The sequence below is a fragment of the Dasypus novemcinctus genome, chromosome 17 (genome assembly GCF_030445035.2).
Source record: "Dasypus novemcinctus isolate mDasNov1 chromosome 17, mDasNov1.1.hap2, whole genome shotgun sequence".
Lineage (NCBI taxonomy): Eukaryota > Metazoa > Chordata > Mammalia > Cingulata > Dasypodidae > Dasypus > Dasypus novemcinctus.
Window position 1 is genome coordinate 70,775,026 of NC_080689.1, and position 20,439 is coordinate 70,795,464.

General features: G+C 37.7%; 1 protein-coding gene across 1 annotated transcript in view; it reads right to left on the minus strand.

Annotated features, from left to right (window-relative positions):
- Positions 1–20,439, minus strand: part of LRRTM4 (leucine rich repeat transmembrane neuronal 4) — a 769,566-nt gene that overhangs the window by 533,601 nt on the left and 215,526 nt on the right. The gene's annotated exons all lie outside the window — the stretch shown is intronic.

The following is a 20,439-nucleotide window of genomic DNA, read 5'->3' on the forward strand; positions in this document are numbered from 1 at the left end:
TGAATGTCTTATGATGATGGAGGAGGTTGTTGTTATGGGGGAAGTAGTGGGGTGAGGGGGGTGGGGGTATATGGGGACCTCATATTTTTTTTAATGTAACCTTTAAAAAATAAAGACAAAAAAAAAAGATGCTTTGAGAACCAAATGGGTTAATATTGGTAAAGTGTTGAGCAGAGCAGGATCAAATGCTGCCTGTATTGGTTAACTAAATGTTGGCAGGTAGAATCCTGATCTGGAAGGTTGTGACGGGGCACCATTGAGCCACTGGGTGAGGGTTAGGAGGGGAGCATGAGCTTGGTTGCTGCCTAAAGGATGGGCCAGACATAGATGAAAGAAAAATAGCACAAGGATTAATGCCATTGAGAATGCCAGCTTGTTAGAAAATGAGGCCAAATTAAAAATTGGAAGAGAGTCTAACAATATACCAAGCAGTCAGGAGAAACGTGTGTAAATTTTGTTTTACTGTTACTCTGGCCTGAATTCTAACAGGATAAGAGGCAATAAACATAGGGAGAACTGGCTGATGATTTTTTTTTCCCTCTTTACTATTCTACAAATGAATAGGAAGCAGATTATGTTTTGCCTATTTGTCATTCCTCAATGACAACCCACAAGCCCCCCACACACACCATCACACACCAGACACGCAAAATATAGTAACATATGATGCTTGTCTTCCTTACAAATTTGTTTGACTTTAATCCATTTCTCTGCCTACATGTCCTTGTCATTAATTCACTTTCTCCCATTTATTTCTCAACATTTTATCCTGTTCTACGAAAGTGTATAATTCCTTCTTGTAAATCAGGTGTCACTTAAACCTTCCTAATGATGTACAACTGGCCTGCATATTCATGTCATATTTCAGACTCCTCTGGACTGCGATTGTCCTAATCAGTGCAAAATGCTGCTGTTGAGTCCTATTCAGTACATCAACAAAGTATCAACACAATTATGCAAATGCAATTTTATTTTGCTGACATTAGCAGATATGTTTAGATCGCTAGGCACAGCCTCAATTATCCATTTTTAAACTCAACTTAAAAACCTAAAATTAGAAGATGAAAATATTCTCTCTATATATATACAATATAGTTTATATATAGTATATATACATGTCATTTTTGTTAGATAATATATAAACATCCTTTTATGTATTTCTCTTCAGTTTATAAAACCTATACATCAATTATTTCAACTCTCCACAATTACCCATGGGGTCCTTAAAAAGAAATAACACAAATCTATTTTCAGTTTTGTGGCTTAAATGTTAAGTCTTCCCTTATCTAATTAAAAGGAAATCCATCAACCAGTAAGCATGACCTCTACTCTACAAAAAGAAAAATATTAAAATAAGCAAATATCAACTCAGAAAACTTTAAGACCAAAATAGAGATTGGAATATGGCCCTTCTAGACTCATAAAATATTAAGGAATGAGAATACTAAATAGATGTTGAAGGACTCCAATGAACACTTTTAATTAGATATCTGGAATTGAAGGGGAGAGTCCTTAAGAGCTAAGAGTGGGAGAAAATTTGAAAAAATGTAGGAAGCATCTCTTTAGTGGCATGTGTTACTATACCTCATGTGTGGATGGTGTGTATGTGAGTAAGCTGTTGGGTTGTCATGTATGAATGACAAAAAGGCAATAGTTCCTTCCATCATTAAATATATCAAGCCCATAGAAGCAGATTTTGGGACAGTTTAAATCAAACTTACCTTAACTGGCAAAACAGCCTTCAAGGAATTGTTGTCATGATATTCCACCCAACTTTTTTCCTTCAGCCTGGCATCTATGATTATCCTTCCCAATACACTTTTGCCCCATATTCTTTCATATTTTTTGAAGACCTCGTACATACACTCCCTCTTGTTTGTCCATCACTATTGAACAGTATTCTTGTTCCCAATCTTCTCTTCTCTATTTTGGCTCATTCTACATACTACAGACAGAGTGTTCTTCCTAAAGCATAACTCTGATAATATCAATACCCTTTTCTTAGCTACAAAATAATCCCTGAACTGCAATAACTTCCCCAATGGCTCAGATTACTAAGAAAATTTCTAAGGAAATCACACTCTATCCAAAAACCAAAAGATTTTAATGCATTATTACCCACTCCAGGTCAAAAGAAAAAACTGTTATTTATTTTTTATTACAAAAATCTATGGCAAATTGAAGAAGAGTGCAGTGAGAATTGCCATCCTTCATTTTGAAACAGAGTTCCCTTGCTATCTCTAAATTTGTTTTAATGTAACTTATAAAAGGCAATTGACTAAAAAAGCAGTTTTCAGAGCATGTCAGTGATTCTAAATTACCATTATAGGAAACAAATTTTCACACATTTTAGATCAAGCATATTGATAAAATTAAAAGCATTTAAATCTTTCTTTATTTGGTTTTCTTAAATGATCAGACTCTTAAAAGTTGTAATACAGGGTCTCTATAACTCTAGACCTTGCATTCTAGGGACATTTTCTTAGTTTGCTTTTTATTTTGCAGTGCCATAATGTTCCATGAACAAATATTTATCAGTCATATGTCTTAAAAATAATGATAAATTATCTAATTGTTATTGTAATCCATGATCAATATGGATTAACAAAGGAAGAAAATAAAAATCATCCTTTCAAATAGAGGTAAGCACTGTTCAGATCTTGGTTTACAGTCTTTTTATATTTTATAGATATCTCTGTACTAAGTTTATAAGAACAGCATCATACTATATGTCCTGCTTTCAATCTGAATTTTTCATTTAGCATTATATCCTAAGCATGCTTACTAATGAAAAGCTAATCCTCAAGATCACTTATTTGTGGGAACCTGGGGAAGTAACTTAATATCTCTGTGATTCAATTTCATTATCTGAAAAATAGAGATAATAATAGTAACTTGCTCTTAGATCTCTTGAAAGGATTAGGTATAAATACTAGAATATATAGTATACGTAATATAATATGATATTATATGCAAAATTAAAGACTTTCTCTGGAATATCATATGATACATACACTTTTATAATTAGGTTGAAAATAATCTACAAGGCTTCATAGAGGTTTGCCGAAATTATAAAGCACTGACACATGAAAGTGTAGAATACAAATTTAGAATCATACTGTAAAATGTTGTTATTTACTTAAAAAGTAGGTCCAATGATCAACAGACGAGTGGATCAATAAAATGTGGTATATACACACAATGGAATACTACTCGGCTGTAAGAACAAACACACTACAAACACATGTGATAACATGGATGAATCTTGAGAACCTTATGTTGAGTGAAGCAACCCAGACATTGAAGGACAAATACTACATGACCTCAATGATATGAAATAAACAAGCTGCCCTAGATAGCAAGAGACTGAACGATAGGCTTGCAGGAAATCGGAGGGTGGAGGAAGGATATGAGCCGATGTCTGCAGGGGCGGAATTTAAGACGAGATGGTGGTAAGTATGAACACAAAGAAGAGATAAAAGGGGGGCAAGGGGTTGCCTTTGCTTGGGGCTTTGCGGGTTTGAGGGTGGCTGGGGAGGGACGGGTGGGTAACGTTGCCCAAAAGTGGGGGGAGGGAGGGGTAGCATACGAACCAGGAGAGGGTCAGGTGTTGGTGGAGAGTAAAATGCCGAGAAAATCATATCAAAATATAATAAAGAGGGTTACCTGTTTAGAATGCTCGGAGGGGAGGGTCTGATGCAGGACGGGCTCCTGGGGAATGTCTAAATGCTCATTCTGCCAGAGTGGGTGACACCATGGGGTAGAAACCCAAGTAGTGAGAGTGGGGGTGGACCCACATCCTGGGGAGGACTAATGCCATCCAATAGAGGGAACTGTATCCCTCGAGAGAAAGGGTGGCTCCCAGGGCATTGGGGCAGTTGAGCAAGTTAGGCCCTGAACACTATTCCATCTATCTCTGGAAGTGGCTCCTCAGGAAACGGAGGTTGGCTATCACTGAGGGCACCAAGGTGGAAGGGAAAATGGACGTTAAATGTGTGGAACCAAAGTAAATGGGGGGTAAGAGAGGAGTTTCTTGAGAGTACACAAGGATGGATATAAAACATGTAATATTACACCATAACATATAGGAGATGACAGACTGATAATGTAAACCATAATGTAAAACATAGGATAACTAAAAATGTAAAGAACTGTGTATCCTAAAGTATGCACCATAATGTAAACACAGATGTCACCTTGTTAGAAAGCTAATGTCTCAGACTCTGTACATCACTTTAAGTAAATATGATATGAATAGGGCGTAAGAGTATCACTGTGGAAGGGAAAAGGTTTTCTGGTGGATGTGTGGGAGTGCTGTATATTATATATATACATTGCTGTGGTCTAGGACTCCTGTGAAGAAAAGCTGAATAATTAGGGGGGGGGGGGGGGGGGAAAAAAAGAAAAAAATAGGATGTGGAATTTTTTCAAGTCAACATTCTTTATCTAAGTTCTTTATCTAACTTTATCCAAGTTCTTTATCTATCCTTTAAACTCATCGCTATATGCCATTCCCTAGTAAGGGACCAAGACATTATATTGGGCTTCAAATTTCGGGGAGTTCTGGATCACAGAGTGTTTCAACAATGGCAATGGAGGGATACTGGTATGGGATACCAATGACAGATGATATATGACTGACAGGGAGCTGTACAGAACATATGTCCAGGGTGCATGGTAATGTTTGGATATACTCATAGTGGCAACAATTAAAAACCACAGTAGGGGGGGTACTGGGTTCCTGGCCAGTGGTGCTCTGTCGTGGTCCCTAGGGGAGCAGCGACAGTCTCCCAGGTACAGTGGTGGGGACCGGGAGGGAGTGAGGGTTCAACAGTGAGCCCCTGATACTAATGACTATGCTTGTGAGCTGATAAACCCAAAATAATAACAAGGCCTAGAGCGACTTTGTGCCTGGGAATTTCCTTCTGTCAGCCTTCATGTTACTCAAATGTGGCCAGTCTCGAAGCCAAACTCAGCATGTAAATGCAATGCCTTCCCCCCAGCACGGGACATGACACCCGGGGATGAGCCTCCCTGGCAACGAGGGACCACTATCAACTACCAACTGATGATGCAACTGGAAAATGACCTTATACGGAAGGTTCAATGCGGATCAGCAGAATATCCATGTCTACATAAAATACTATGACTTTAAAATGCTGTTTGACCTAAAGTAAGGGGGAAATGGAAAGGAGAAATGAGTTTATATGGCTACGAGTTTCTAAAAAAGAGTCTGGAGGCTGGCAGAAGGTTTGCCCTCATGCACAACTGAGCAGAGTCAGAGAGACAGATAAAGCAGATACAACCCCCAGATATTGGTTCCTTTGAGGGCTAAAGAGACCCATGGGAGTTATGGTCATGGCCGATGGGGTTAACTACCAGGGCAGATGGCCCCTCTTTGGAAATGGTGTTTATGTGTGATGAATCTGGACTCAGATGGGATCTCCCTTCATAAGACTTTCATGCTAATGTGCTGGAGGTGCAGTTAATGTTGGGGTTTAAGATATATTTAGGGGATTTGAATCTCTGGACTGACAATGTGATAGCCAGATCCTGAGCCTCAACAGACTCCAGCACCTACAATCTGATTTATTGGACTTACCACAATCAGCTAAGATGGAGGTGAAGAAGGACAACCACCACACCATGGAGCCTAGAGTGATTACAACTGAAAATGGGAGGATTGCATCCAGCATCCAGGTGGAATCTGAGCCTCCTCTTGACATAAAGGTGCAATGGACACAACCAATCCAGTGTCCACATAGAAGAGGTGGCATTGGATTGGGAAAAGTGGACATAATGGACAAAGGGTATGGGGAAAGGCAGGAAGCGATGAGAGGTGGAGGCGTCTTCGGGACATGGAGCTGCCCTGGATGGTGCTTCAGAGGTAATCACCGGACATTGTAAATCCTCACAGGGCCTACATGATGGAATAGAGGAGAGTATGGGCCATGATGTGAACCAATGTATATGAGGTGCAGAGGTGCCCAAAGATGTACTTACCAAATCCAATGGATGTGTCATGATGATGGGAACGAGTGTTGTTGGGGGGGGGGGGAGAGGGGGGGTGGGGGGGTGGGGTTGAATGGGACCTCACATATATATTTTTAATGTAATATTATTACAAAGTCAATAAAAAATAAAAAAATTAAAAAAAAAAAATAAAAATAAAAAGTAGGTCCAATGAATCATTAATTGGAAAAAGTAGGTAAAAGATATGCATAACATATATAAAGCAACTAGTGTAAATACATTTTTGTCACTCACCGTTTACAAATTTTTCTATAACAAATATAGATCATCAGTACTATAAAACTTACTAATTTATAAAGCAAAATATAGCTGTTCTAAACTGTTTGCAATAATTATGTCTTTTTTTTATATTTCTCTCCCCTTCTCCCCTCCCCCCCCCCACTGTCTGCTCTCTGTGTCCATTCACTGTGTGTTCTTCTGTGACCGCTTCTATCCTTATCAGTGGCACTGGGAATCTGTGTCTCTTTTTGTTGCATCATCTTGCTGAGTCAGCTCTCCCTGTGTGCAGCACCATTCCTGGGCAGGCTGCACTTTTGTTGCACTGGGCGGCTCTCCTTACAGGGTGCACTCCTTGTGCGTGGGGCTCACCTACGCGGGGGACACCCCAGTGTGGCACGGCACTCCTTGCACACATCAGCACTGGGCATGGACCAGCTCGTCACACAGGTCAGGAGGCCCTGGGTTTGAACCTTGGACCTCCCATGTGGTAGGCAGACACCCTATCTGTTAGGCCGAATCTGCTTTCCACAATAATTATGTCTTACAGTTAATTTCTTTGAATATCAAAGGTTATTGCCAGGTACAGTAGTGACTGTTATTTCTTCTCCTATAATTTTGGGCAAGTTACATGGCTAAGCCTCAATTCATCATTTGTAAAAGGTAAATTAAAGCACCTACCAGGTCGAGTTATTTTCAGTATCAAACAAAATACTGTATGTAAACTGCTTTACAGAATGATGCATAGGAAGTTTTCAGTAAACTTTAGGAATCCTAGGATAGTCTAAGGGTTTGAATAGGTAATTACAAAATGCATCTAACAATTACCACATGAGAAAAATGTCCATGCTGCTTCTAAATTTAAAAAAATCAAAACAACAATGAAATATTAGTTTCCAGTAATCAAAGTGGCAGAGAAATTTTAAAGTTCACTAAAGGGTTGGCAATATCACACTCATTCACCAGAGGTGGAAGCCTCAATTGTTATTATCTTTCTACAGGGCAATTTGATAGTAATTTTGATGATAAAAATCAGAAATCTATAAATTATGTCTACTTAGAAATTCAACAGTTAGGACTACAAAATCTTTGGATTTTGGTGAATATTAATTAACTCCGCTGTTCATCCCAGCATTATTTCTAATAAAGAATAATAGGAACTGACCTAAGTAACCAAATCTTAAAAGATAAAGTAAATAAATTATCATACAGCTATACAAAGGAATATACTATGTAAACATTTAAAAAACACATTTAAGAACATTTTATAGTTTGAGAAAGTTTTCACAATAATGAAGTATAAATAGCAAAACTATAAACATTTCGCTTAATGGTTCCTTTTTGTTCCCTTTATAGATGAAACCTAAAATCAACACTGAACCTTACCTCAGGGAAAAAAACAAAAACAAAAAGTCTTACATCTAAGAGCTGTCAAAGTGACAAGAACCCATAAACTTAAACTTGGTGAAAACGTTAATAAAGACTCATAAGGAGTGTGAGGCCATAAACCAAAGAAACCAAACATTCCTAGAAAAGGCAAATCCCCTCCCTGGTAAGTGGACACTTTCCTATAATAGAACCGCTCCTGCTACAAGCCAGGAACTTCAAAGAGACGTGTTCATGATCTTGCAGATCCCAAGCTGGTGTTGTACCTCCTTGTTCTGCCCTATAAAACCCCTGTCACCTACTGGGTGGCACAGAGTGCAACTTGAATGTCCTCTTTGTTGAACTTTGGCAGAACCTATTCTATAGGCCAGACAAGGAAGATTTTATTTCCTCAGGAGTTATAAAGTTTGTGCACTATGTTTAAACAAAAATTTTACCCCAAATTCTTAACATTCTTGAATTTATTTAAAGCATTTTCATACAGTAAATTGTTTGGCATAAATAGCATATTTTATTTTGTTAGCTCTGACACATGGGAATACACAGAAAATTCAAACAAAATATTTTTGGACTTACAGCACATGAGAAAGCAAACTCAAACCCTAAAACTTTCAGAAAACTGCTGTGGATCACATTATCTTTTGGCTGAAAATTAAAATGGCACCTGGAAAAAGAAAGTACCCTTTTTTAATGGACAGAGCCCAAATCTAATAGTTGCCTTACTTAATATCATTATGGCTTGACAAATAGTTTATCTAATTTTTGATAGAGTCAGTATCAATTAATTTATGTGACTTATATACCATATTATTTGCATACTTTAGTGATAATTATAATTTTAGAAGGAATAATTCCTTGAAGGGTGCTAGTAATCTTCCTTTTCACAGATGGACTCTCATTTGATGCTAAACTAATACAGAGATTTGTAAGAATGAACACTTGAAGGCTAAGGTCAATTTGATTGACTTCTGTAAAATTCCGAATGTTATGGACTATTTCAATATCTATCTGCAATTCTTTTTTTCCCTTCTTATTTTCAAATAATTTTAGACTTAGAGAAAGTTGTCAAAACATAGTATGCAGAGTTCCCATATGCATACACAACTTCCTGTAACGCTAACAGCTTTTATAAGCCATAGACTGACAGAAAACAGCTAATTAACATTGATACAACAATGTTCAACTGGTTTACAGATACTATTTGAATTTTTCCAGTTTTCCCACTAATGCACATTTTCTAGTTCAGTTGTTTCCTTGCATCCGTCCAATCTTTGTATTTTCTTCTTCTATCATAACTTTGACATGTATTGAAAAGTTTGGTGAATACTTATATCAATTGTTTTGTTTAACATCCCTTAATTTGTCTTCCTCTGAAATTTTCTGATTAGGTTGAACTTAAGAATTTTTGACCAAACCCTTCTGTAGTGCAGAATTTGGCCTGGCCTTGCCCAAAGAATGATTTGATCCTAATCCCTGACTCCTGAGAGATATCCTGAGAACCCTTGGAACTTCCTGAATGACATGGGTGTCTTTGTTACTCACTGTGGGCTCCTCCTTGGACCACACCTATCAGCTTATGCTAATGAGGTGACTCAGGAAGGACACCTGTGGCCACATAATATCAGCCAGAACTCCAGAGCCAATATTGAATTTGAAGAGATGTCAACTTTGATTAAGTAGGCAAAGAATAAAAGAACTTATGTCCAAAAACATTTCTACAAACCTCAAAAGAAATATAAAGGAAGATCATTAGGACAAACAGAAATGCTTTTGATATTTTACATTTTACAATTACTCTAGTGTTGAAAGTCTCTCCTCAACTTAAGAAGCAGATTCACTCTGTAGGTGTCGGGGACATTTTTACCTTTAAGATGGGGTGTAAAGGATTCATAGACACAATATGTTCTGCAGGGTGATTTAAGGGCTAGAGCTAGTTATAATTGGTGGCGTGTGGAACACACACAGAATTGTTTCTGAGTTGCTGTAGGACAGGCTAGACATTCCAACAAAAAGTTAAATGACTTAGCTAAAGTCTACCTGGTACTTGTTTCCACCCAACCATTTCCTGCCCCTCACCTCCACCTTGGAGGGGATCCTGTTAGGCAGGGAGACTAGGGCAGTGGTGCAGAGAACAAGAGGATGTCTTGAGTGGTTTTCAAACTTGTCCTTATGTCACCTCCACCTATATCTTTCAGGAATAAAACCCCTACAAATTAGGGATTTTAGGAAAGCAGACATCAGATTTTATAGTGTTTATACTTTAGACAGGTCCTTAATTATGAGTGTAAGCTGTGGAAGTGGTTACTGGATTTTGTCTTGGTTCTTGACTATGTTGCAGAAATGAATTTCAAGAGCACATCGGGTGAGGTAGGGCCGTAATTTATTCAGGTAGGGAAGGATGAGAAATGGGAGAAAATATCTGACCATGGGTTCCAGGTGAAGAGGAAGGGGCTGAAAAGCAATAGAGCGGGTGGTTTATGACTACAATTCCCATTATAGATTATAAATGCCCAGGTTTTACTTGCGTGGTGACCATGGCCGGGGATAAACAGCGAGAGCAGGGTGCAGAAGGCAGGAACAGGGGTCCAGAGGCAAGAGGGTGTGAATTCAGGTATCACACCTGTTTTTTAAATCATTAATTATTCCACCCCTTTGCTAAGGGCATAGGAGGAGTCCCAGCTGTTTGCTGTTTTGATTATTACCCCACCCATCAGTCCCCCAGGAGGGCCCAATGATAAGGTCCTTGGGGAATATCTGGGGCTTCTCCTGGCTTCCGGAGGAAGTCTTGTCCTGGATGGCAGAATCTTGTGGGAAGGGTCTTCCAGCAGCCATCTAGGGGGTTACTGATAACCACGTGGGCTTCCTGCCAGGTTCCAGATCCATCTATTGATTCCCTATCTACTAGCCTGCTTCAGAAGTACAGCGGTTTCAGTAGAGTACACAGTAAACACAACAGCTTATTGACTTTAAAGTAGAAAAGATGCGATATGGGGGCATTTTGGGGATTTTGAGTTGTCCTTAATGATGCTGCAGGGTCAGATGCTAGACTTTATATATCCTGCCATAACCCACTGAATGTACTGGGGGAGAGTGCAAACTACAGGGTAAACTATTACCTGTGTAGTGCAGCAGTGCCCCAAATGTGTTCACCGAGTGCAATGAGTGTGCCGCAGTGATGGGGGAGGTTGATGGTGTGGGAGGAGTGGGGTGGGGGGTGGGGGGTATAAAGGAGCCTTTTGTAATTTTTAATGTAACATTTTTTGTGTGATGTATATATCTTCAAAAAAATACAGTTTACAAAAATGATGTGGTGGGGAAGGGGAGTGGGTTATATGGGAACCTCTTAAGTTTTTTTGTTTTTTTTATGTTTCTTAATGTAACATTCCTTGTGATCTATTAACTTTAATTAAAATTGTATATATATAAAAAATAAGGATATGATTTCTAGCTCAATACCTATATTTTGAAATAACTATAATTGACTCATATTGCTTACATTGAAGATCAATATTTGTCACCCATAGAAGCTATTTGCCCCTAAAGGCAAAAACTCATGTATGCTTTTAAATCGTGGATTCAAATTGTAAACTTATTTATTTTGATGATACTTTCTGAAAACCATTGTAGAGCATCCTCTCTAGAACAGACGGCTTAGAAGGCACATTCCATTTTCATTAGCTTTCAATAAAGAGCGAAGAGGGAGATTGAGCAATATACTCCCATATTTCAGCATTCCTTGCTGTAGGGGAAACCGTCTAGCAGCTTTCAGGCTCCCCTTTCTCTCTTCATCTCCTCCTACTTTGCTCTTTGCTGAGCTTTCCCAGACCCTGTGTGCCCTAGTGCCTCAGTACTTTATTAATATCAGATCTGCTCAATCCATTCACAGTCAAGTCGAACATTGACAAGGGACTAAAAGGGACTGATGTTAAAAATAATAACAACATTAATGGTGGATTCCCATGTTTCTCCTTGTAGGGTTCTCACCAACACCGCTAATTTCCCACAATGGGGGTCACACAGTAGAAAGTGACCATGGAAGAAGAATGAACCTTTTCATGGATATTGTAACATGGCTTTTAATTCTCACATTTTGACAATCACAAATATGAATCACACAATTCTTCCAGGTTGACAAAATCAAATCAATGGGATTTTTCCCTCTGAGCTCTTAGAAAAAATACTTGTTATTATAATTAATATATTACCTACTATTATTAACCTATTTATTTAAAAACAATTTTCATCTAAAAGTGATTTGAGTTAGCTGACCAGAATAACATAATATAATTAAATTGACATATGCTAAATGGAAGCCTGAACCAAAGAAAGAGATCAAATAAAATATGTTATGTGCGAGAATTAAAATGTGTGTGTTGCTTAGGGATCACAGTAATTATACCCATATGATTCATTTAAATTTTTAAATCTCTAATATTTAAAAATATTACATATACAAAGAAAATATGCTATTAAACCAGCAAAAGCTAAAACAATACATATGAATTTACCTGGAATGAGAGTTGTGCAGATAGTTAAATTACTCCAACTATATAAATATACAGCATTTAATAAAATTTGGGGTATAGTACTATATGAACTTCAGCTTTTTTGATATTTCATCTCTCCCACTGTTTACCAGATATCTGGTAGGGATTCAGAAAAGCTGTACTGAGCTTTGAAATGCACAGGTTAATAATAATAAAAGATACATACTTTACCTTATGTCACAGCAAAATATTACCTTGTCTCATTTCTGGTTAGTTTTATTAAGGGGGAAAAGAAACCTACAAAAAGGATATTCAAGTAATCTGTTATAACTTCATTACTAAAAGCATCATCTGCTGGCTACCAGAAACGGATGCCTTTCAATGTCTGTCTTCCGATCCTTTAATAAAAGAAGAGAAAAGCAGATTCTTTCCTGCACACTGAAGTCACTAGCCTAGAGAAACAGAAGGTAGATTTTATTGGTAAAATGTTTTAGTCCACATGTGTGTCCATGCAAGGAAAATCAATTTTTAGCTTGCTTTTTATTGGAAGTCTTAGGTATATAAATGTGAATATTTTCTGATCTAAATCGTTCTTATATAACCTGAAGGCAATTGTTAGCTCTGCAAGTACAGAGGCTCCTCCACAGGGAATATTAACAATTCTAAATTGAAGCGTTTTTGACTAGCCCAGGCTGTGGCCCGATTCTAGCACACAGTAGGTTCTAAATACCTGTTGGCTGCAGGAAGAAAGGAAGAATAAATGCATTTCTATGTCTTGATGTGAGATAAGACCAATCTTGTGGGGGTGGGGGTAGGGAATGCACATTTTATATTCATTAGACAGATATTTTTAACTATGCCAAAATTTGAAGTGTGAATTTAACATTAACAAGGAAGGAGTGATGCATGTTTTATTTTTAATAAAAGACCGTCATGCAAAGAGTAAATTTAGAATTTTTTTGAGATTTCAAAAATGAGGCAAAGTATTAATTCTAGGAGTTTTCAGAGAGTTGGCATGAGAATTTGACCTAGTGGATTATAAACACAGAACAAAGAAATCTTCTACTGCTACATAGTTCTGTTATGAATTTAATCAAACTCAATTTCTATATTCTCTTAAGAAGTAAAATTTGGAGATGTAAGAGGGTAAAGGTTGTTTTTATTTTTTTTTAATTTTATCATTATTATTATTTTAAATCAAATTTCCTCAATTCAGATAGAAAAATTGAGATTTCAGGTTCATGGATATAAAGTTAAGTCACCAAGGTAGAAATTGTGGAGTTGATATTTGAGTTAAGGTCCTTTGTTTCCAGAGATGTTCCTTTTAAAACTTATGAACAAGCCTTTCAATTACACCAGCACATTTTGCTGTGAGTGTAGTGGAAGATGAGTACAACTTCCCCTACACATGGATAATCTCCTCTCAGCTCCGCCATGATGCTACTTTGCCAGTCCTCCCATGTGATCCAGAGTACACTTTAAGCGAAATAAATTTATATTAAGAGTATTTACTCTACATCTGCTTCCTCTAATGATTTTGAGGAAAAACTCAAGTTTCAAGATGCAATTCAATATCACATTTGAACTAATAAGACTCTGCTTTCACTAAAAGATAGGACAAAATTTAACAAATTATTCAACAGAAGTTTTTGTAAGTGTTGGAATATTCCTGAATCAAATGGGGAAAAACTCTACTGGAAATAATAGAAGTATTTGGTATGAGTGGAAAACTGTTCCATCAGGAATATTGACTTAGTTCTAGGGTCAAAATAACCTTAAAAAATCCTGATATCGTTGCAAGATCTTCATCAAACTGATTTCTAACTAAAGTTTGAAAAAAATGAAATATCTAGGGTCCACACACAATTTCAAACTGAGTTTCAAATCCATATGCCAAGTCCAAGTCCAAGACTGAGACTTAAGACTGCACAGTATCTCTCTCTCTCTCTCTCTTTCTCTTTCTCTCATGGTTTGTTATATATAACCAGTTATGCAAATTAGAAATCTCAGCATTTAATATCTGTTACATTATATTTATATTAATAAAGACACTGAAATGATAGCTCTTAGTGCAAATTCATTTGTTGTCCATTCAACATCCATTTCCTTAACAGCATCCAGAAATAACTTGAGGAAGTACCTTTCTCCAGTGTTTCATAGACACTGGCTTCTGAGAAACATTGTCACATACCAGTCTCCACACTTCTATCTGCAATTTTTTTATGACAATCTCCTGTCCACTGTGATTGCTTCCCAAACAATGTTATTCCAAACAGAGTAAATCCTAGGACTTTCTTCCCCAGAATTTGTTCAGTGACTAGAAGAGAAATACTCCTCAAACCAGCAAGAGACAGCGGCACTCTTGCTTTTGGCAGCCATCCTGAGATTGTGGATGGAATTAGCCTTGGGATAAAGCTATTTCTGGGGAAGATTAAAGATTTAGAAACAAAAATGAGTCCTGGGGGACACTCATGAGGATCTAAACCTTGCCTGGAACCCACCCTACCTTTGGACTCTTCACTTACATGAGCTGTCAGTCATTTCCCTTTATTGTTTATGCCAGTCTAATTTAGGTTTTGAAGACAAACACATAATCACAAGGGCATCAACAGTAGTTCATATTATTTGAGGACTTCCTGATTACAGGCATTGTGTTAAATGCTGCCCTGGAAGGCAAATGTTCTTATTATCTTCATTTTATAGGCAAAGAAATAGATTTGGAGAGGTTGAATGATCACACATCTTTAATTGTATGAGCTGCGATTCAGATGGCATCTTTCTGATTATAAAGTCTACATTCTTAAATCTTATTCTAGGCTCTCTTTTGAACTCCGCTAGGATGACCATTCATCCTAGACTTGAATATTGGCTTCACTGTTATCAGCTGTGTGACTACGGGCACATTACTTAACCTCTCTGGGTCTCAATTTCTTAGAACATAAATTGGGGAAAATCATAAGTCCCTAACTGATATGATGATCAAAGGAGTTAATACATATAAAATGCTCAGAAAAGTGCCTGTATAATAGTGATCACTCAACAAATATTATTTTTATTATCATTAATAGGGATACATGTATTCGTTTCATGAAAGCATTTTCAGATTAGAATATGGATTCTGTAAGCCCAGGACCTCGGCCTTTAAACAAACCCAAATAAATTTCAAGTAGAAATGTGGCATTTTATAGACAAGAAAGGCTGCAATATTTCTGGGTTCCCCTCCTTAATCCCACACACATTTGACTTTATTGATTTTTTTTTTTCCTCTACAAATATTTGAGAGCCTGGCTTGCGTTAAGGAGTTTTGGAGGAGAGGACTAGAGTAGCAAACGTAAAGCAGACAAGGTTTGAGCCCTCGTGGTGCTTAATAGTCTTATGGGCTGTGGGAGGAGATAGATGTTTAAATAGGTAGGATCTGCAAAACAATATGTTATATGTGACAAAAGTGGAGTAAAAGTAAGCTACTTTTTGGGAATCCAGGGGGTGGCCCCAGAGGTGTGATTTTTATCTGAAACCAACTTCATTGGGTGAAAAATGTATAGGAGAGACAGCACAAAAGCCCTGGGACAGGAAGTAGCGTCATGGTTTGGGGGAGCTCTTACCACCCACTGCAGGGGAAGTACAGCAAGGCAGCAGGTGTCCAGTTAAAAAGTGGGTGGAGAGTGTGACTCAAGCAGATCATACTACACTTGTGGGGACATTTTATGGATTCAAGTTTCATTCCAAGGGTATTTAGTAAGGACTGGTATGGTTTCATATTGTTTTTTTTAAAGACCGATTGAAAAATAATTTGTAGAAGCATATGTTAATGTGGAGAGAAAAATTTGGAGGATATTTAAGTAGTCTTGAAAAATATATACTGTCTTGAACAAGGGTGATGAACAGTGATAGAAGAAAATAGTTGAATTAATAATTATTAAGAATTTGAATTAATTAGACTTGGTGAAGAGCTAGATATAGTTGGTGGAAGAGCTGTAGTGGTTTCCCACCCAAATCCCTTCTATTGTATTAGCTGCTATGAATATCAGCTGCTGGGATCATAGCTAATGCCTTCTCCAGAGAGAAGTCCTTCTGTTATGGGAGGTCCTTGGAAATTACATACAACTCCCACTTCCCACCCCTAGCCCATTGACTTACTTTCTCTAAGGACCCGGCCTCCTTGACACAGAATATCTTGCTTTCCCAAGTCCTTGTCTCAGACTCTTCTTCTAGGGAACCAAAAAATAACATTTTGGGACAATTGGCAAGGGGAAAAAAATCCTGGATGATTTCAAGCTTTTGGACAGAATAACTTGCCTTAGGGTAGAACTCAAACTACTGAGTTTGAAATCCACACAAACCATCGAGTAGAGATGCCATGTTGTTGCTCAGTTATCTGTGTGCCAGGCCTCAGCAAAGAATGAGATGAAAGAAAAACTTTTCATGCTATTTAGGATCTTAACAGCTTTAATGAACGATTCATGAATCAGGTAGCATCCCATTCAGAAAGTAGAAGGGAGGGCAACTGAGGAAGTGAAAGGGGAAGTGCATATAGGGCAAACAGGGAAAGAAGTGAGAAAATGTTCTCATTGGCTGACCCTGAGTTTCCATTTTACATAGAGGGGGTCTTACAAAGAGGGGAGCAGATAAACATTGATTAGAATGGTATGCTTGTCCATTCTGATAAACTGTCCCTATGGCACCAAAACTAGTTTTATCACTAGGTGTTGCTTATCAGCAACCATGTATGTATGGTGTATTCCATTTTCTCCATAAATCCCTGCAGGTCACTTGTTCTGTCTTTTTGACAAGCCCTTCTTGGAAAAGGGCCTCCTCCCAGCAAAGCCAATGCAGGTAGCCATTTTTATTTATTTTTTAATTTATTTATTGAAATATATCCCTCATTAGTTGTGAACTTACAAAGCAAACATATATAACATCATACAGGACTCTCATAACTCACCCTACCATCAATAACTTGCATTGTTGTTAAGCCCTTCTAACTCATGATTAAAAAGCATAGTCAAAATATTACTACTAACCAAAGTATTTTCCCCCACCCACCCTATGATTATTATCTTTATATCACTTATATATGAACATACATAAACAATTACGTTTATAGTAAAAGTTGTGAACTTACAAAACAAACATGCATAATATCATACAGGGGTCCCATACATCAACCCTCCACCAACACCTGGCATTGTCATGAGACATTTGTTACAAATTATGAAAGAATATTGATAAAATCTTACTATTAATTATAGTCCTTATCTTACATTTGGTGTTATTCCCACAACCCACCCTGTAATTATTTTTTAAATTTTTTTTTTTGGTGACAGATGATGTAAACTTATAAAACAATCATGCACATGTGCAGAATTCCCAAACAATACCCCTCTATCAACACATCACACTGTGATGGAATATTTGTTACAGATAAGATAATAACATCTGATTATTACCACATCCATAGTCTACATTTGGCTCATATTTTCCATACTGCCTCATTATCAACTCAGGACATCTTTGGCATAAATGGAAGAATATATTATTACTGCTAACTACAGTCCACAGGCCACTCCAGTTGTATTTTTCCCATGATTCTCCACATTCCTACCACCCTGCAGTAGTGATGTATATTTGCTCTAGCTCATGAAGGACACTCTTTTATCTATACCATCAACCACAATTCTCATTCACCTCTTGGTTTACTGTGCTATTCAATTTCTAATTATTCTCTAGCATTCTGTCAATTGACATTTACATCCCTAGACTACCATTTTCAGCCACATCCCCATTTATAAACTAGCTTTTACTCACTATTTGTTACCATCCACTCTATGCATTTCCACACTTTTACAGTAAAGCTAATTAAAGCTTCCACATACATTAAACATCAGTAGTCCATTTCACTCCTCCTCTTAACTCCTGTAAGAATCCACCACCTATCACCAGGTCTTGAAGATATTTTCCTGCAACCTCTTCTAGAAGTTTTATGGTTCTTGCCTTTATCCTTAGATGTTTTATCCACTTTGAGTCCATTTTTGGATAAGGTGTGAGATAGGGGTCCTCTTTCCTTCTTTTGGCTATGGATATCCAGTTCTTTGGGCACCTATTGTTGAATGGCTATTCTGCCCAAGCTGTGTGGATTTGACAGGCTAGTCAAAAATCACTTGACCATACATGTGAGGATCTGTTTCTGAACCATCAATTTGCTTCCACTGGTCTTTGTGTCTGTCTTTATGCCAGTACCATGCTGTTTTTTCCAGCTAGGTAATATGATTTAAAGTCTGGAGATGAGGATTTGCTTTTCCTTTTTAAGATGTTTCTGGCTATTCAGGACCACTAACCTTTCAAATAAACTTGATAATCATGTTTTCAATTTTTTTTTTAAATGCTGGTGAAATTTTTATGAGGATTGCATTGAATCTGTATATCAATTTGAGTAGAATTGACATCTTAGTGATATTTAGTCTTGCAATCCATTAGCACAGAATGTTCCTCCAGTTATTCAGGTCTTTTTTGATTTCTCTCAACATTGAGTTGCATATTTTGAATACAAGTTCTTTACATCATGGGTTAAGTTTATTCCTGGACTATTTCAGTTTTTATCTGTCATATTTTATTTTACCACTCTTTTGACAATTTTAGTTATCTTTATTGATATAATTTTCATTTTGAAATTCCATTTCAGGACTCTCTCTCCTGTCTTTTCTTTTCAGGCTCTAGCACACCCTTTATATTTCCTGAAAATCTGGTCTCTTGCTTAGAAATTCTCTCCGTTTCTTTTTATCTGTGAATATTCTAATCCTGCCCTCATTTTTGAATGACAGTCTTGCTGGATATAAGATTCTTGACTGGAACTTTTTCTCCTGTAGTATCTTAAATATATCAGACCAACGAGTTCTTGCCTCCATGATTTCTCGTGAGAAATCAGCACTTAATCTTATTGGGTATCCCTTATATATTATGCATTGTTTTTTTCTTGCTGTTCTCAGAATTCTCTCTTTGTCTTTGGTATTTGACATTCTGATGAGTACGTGTCTCAGAGTTAGTATATTTGAATTTTTTCAGATGAAAGTATATTGTGCTTCTTGGACATGGATACCTATGTCCTTCAATAGGGTTGGGAAATTTTCTACCATTATTTCTTCAAATATTCCTTCTGCCCCTTTTCCCTTCTCTTCTCTTTCTGGGATACCCACGACACATATGTTTGCATGCCTTTTGCTGTCATTTATTTCCCTGAGAACTTGTTCAATTATTTCCATTCTTTTCTTCATCTGTTCTTTTATGTGTTTACTTCTGCATCCTCAAATCTGCTATTATATGATTCCAAAGCTCTTTAAATTTCATTATTGCACCTTTCCCATAAGATTTGCTATTTTTCTATATATGCTTTCAAATTCTTCTTTATGCTCACCCAGTGTCTTCTTAATATCCTTAATCTCTTTAGCCATCTCATTGAATTTATTAAGGAGATTTGTTTGAACATCTATGATTAGTTGTCTCAACTCCTTTATGTCATCTGGAGGCTTGTTATCCTGCTCCTTTAACTGGGCCATATCATCCTGTTTCTTGGTGTGGATTGTAATTTTTTGTTGGTGCCTTACTGAGTATTTACTCTGGGTACAGTTTCTCTTCAGTTTAGGGGTTCCTGCTCTTTCTCCCTTGCTCGTGGTGCAGTAGGAGCCAAGGATGTAATTGGTGCTATAAGTTGTGGAGGCCCAAGCAGCCCTCATTGTCCCAGGAACCAGTGAAGCTTCTTCCAACTTTCTCCTTTCCCAGATGTAGGGACAGAGTCACAGCTGTGTGGAATAATCCAAGTTGTGCAGGCCTAGACTGTAGTTGCCCAGAGATACTGATGATTCTTCACATCCCTTTCTTTCCTTCCTGGTCGAGGATAAAGCTGCAAGGATGGGCAGCAATCTATGCAGTGCATGTCCACGATCACTGCAGTTGCCCCAGTAGACTTCTGATTATTCAGTCTGTGCCAGCCAAAGGTACCTGCAGTTACCTGGATGGGCTGGTGCACGGCCCACCAGTCCCCTCCCTACCAAAGGTGTGGTTGAAGCCTAGGCTAGGGCTGCAGGCTGAGCTGGGTGTAAGAAACTAGTTCCTACCTTCACTGTGATTTTTGATCAACCCAGCTGCCCCTTATGTTAGGAGCAGAGTCAAAATGGCAGCCACCATCCTCTTTCTGACATGGACAGATTCACACCCCAGCTGTTCCCAGGGTTATACCTTAGGCAGCCAAGTCTACCAATCAGCAGCCAAAATCAGTAGCCAACCATCTCCTCCTCCACTGTTTTTGGGAAATGGAGCTTCCAAT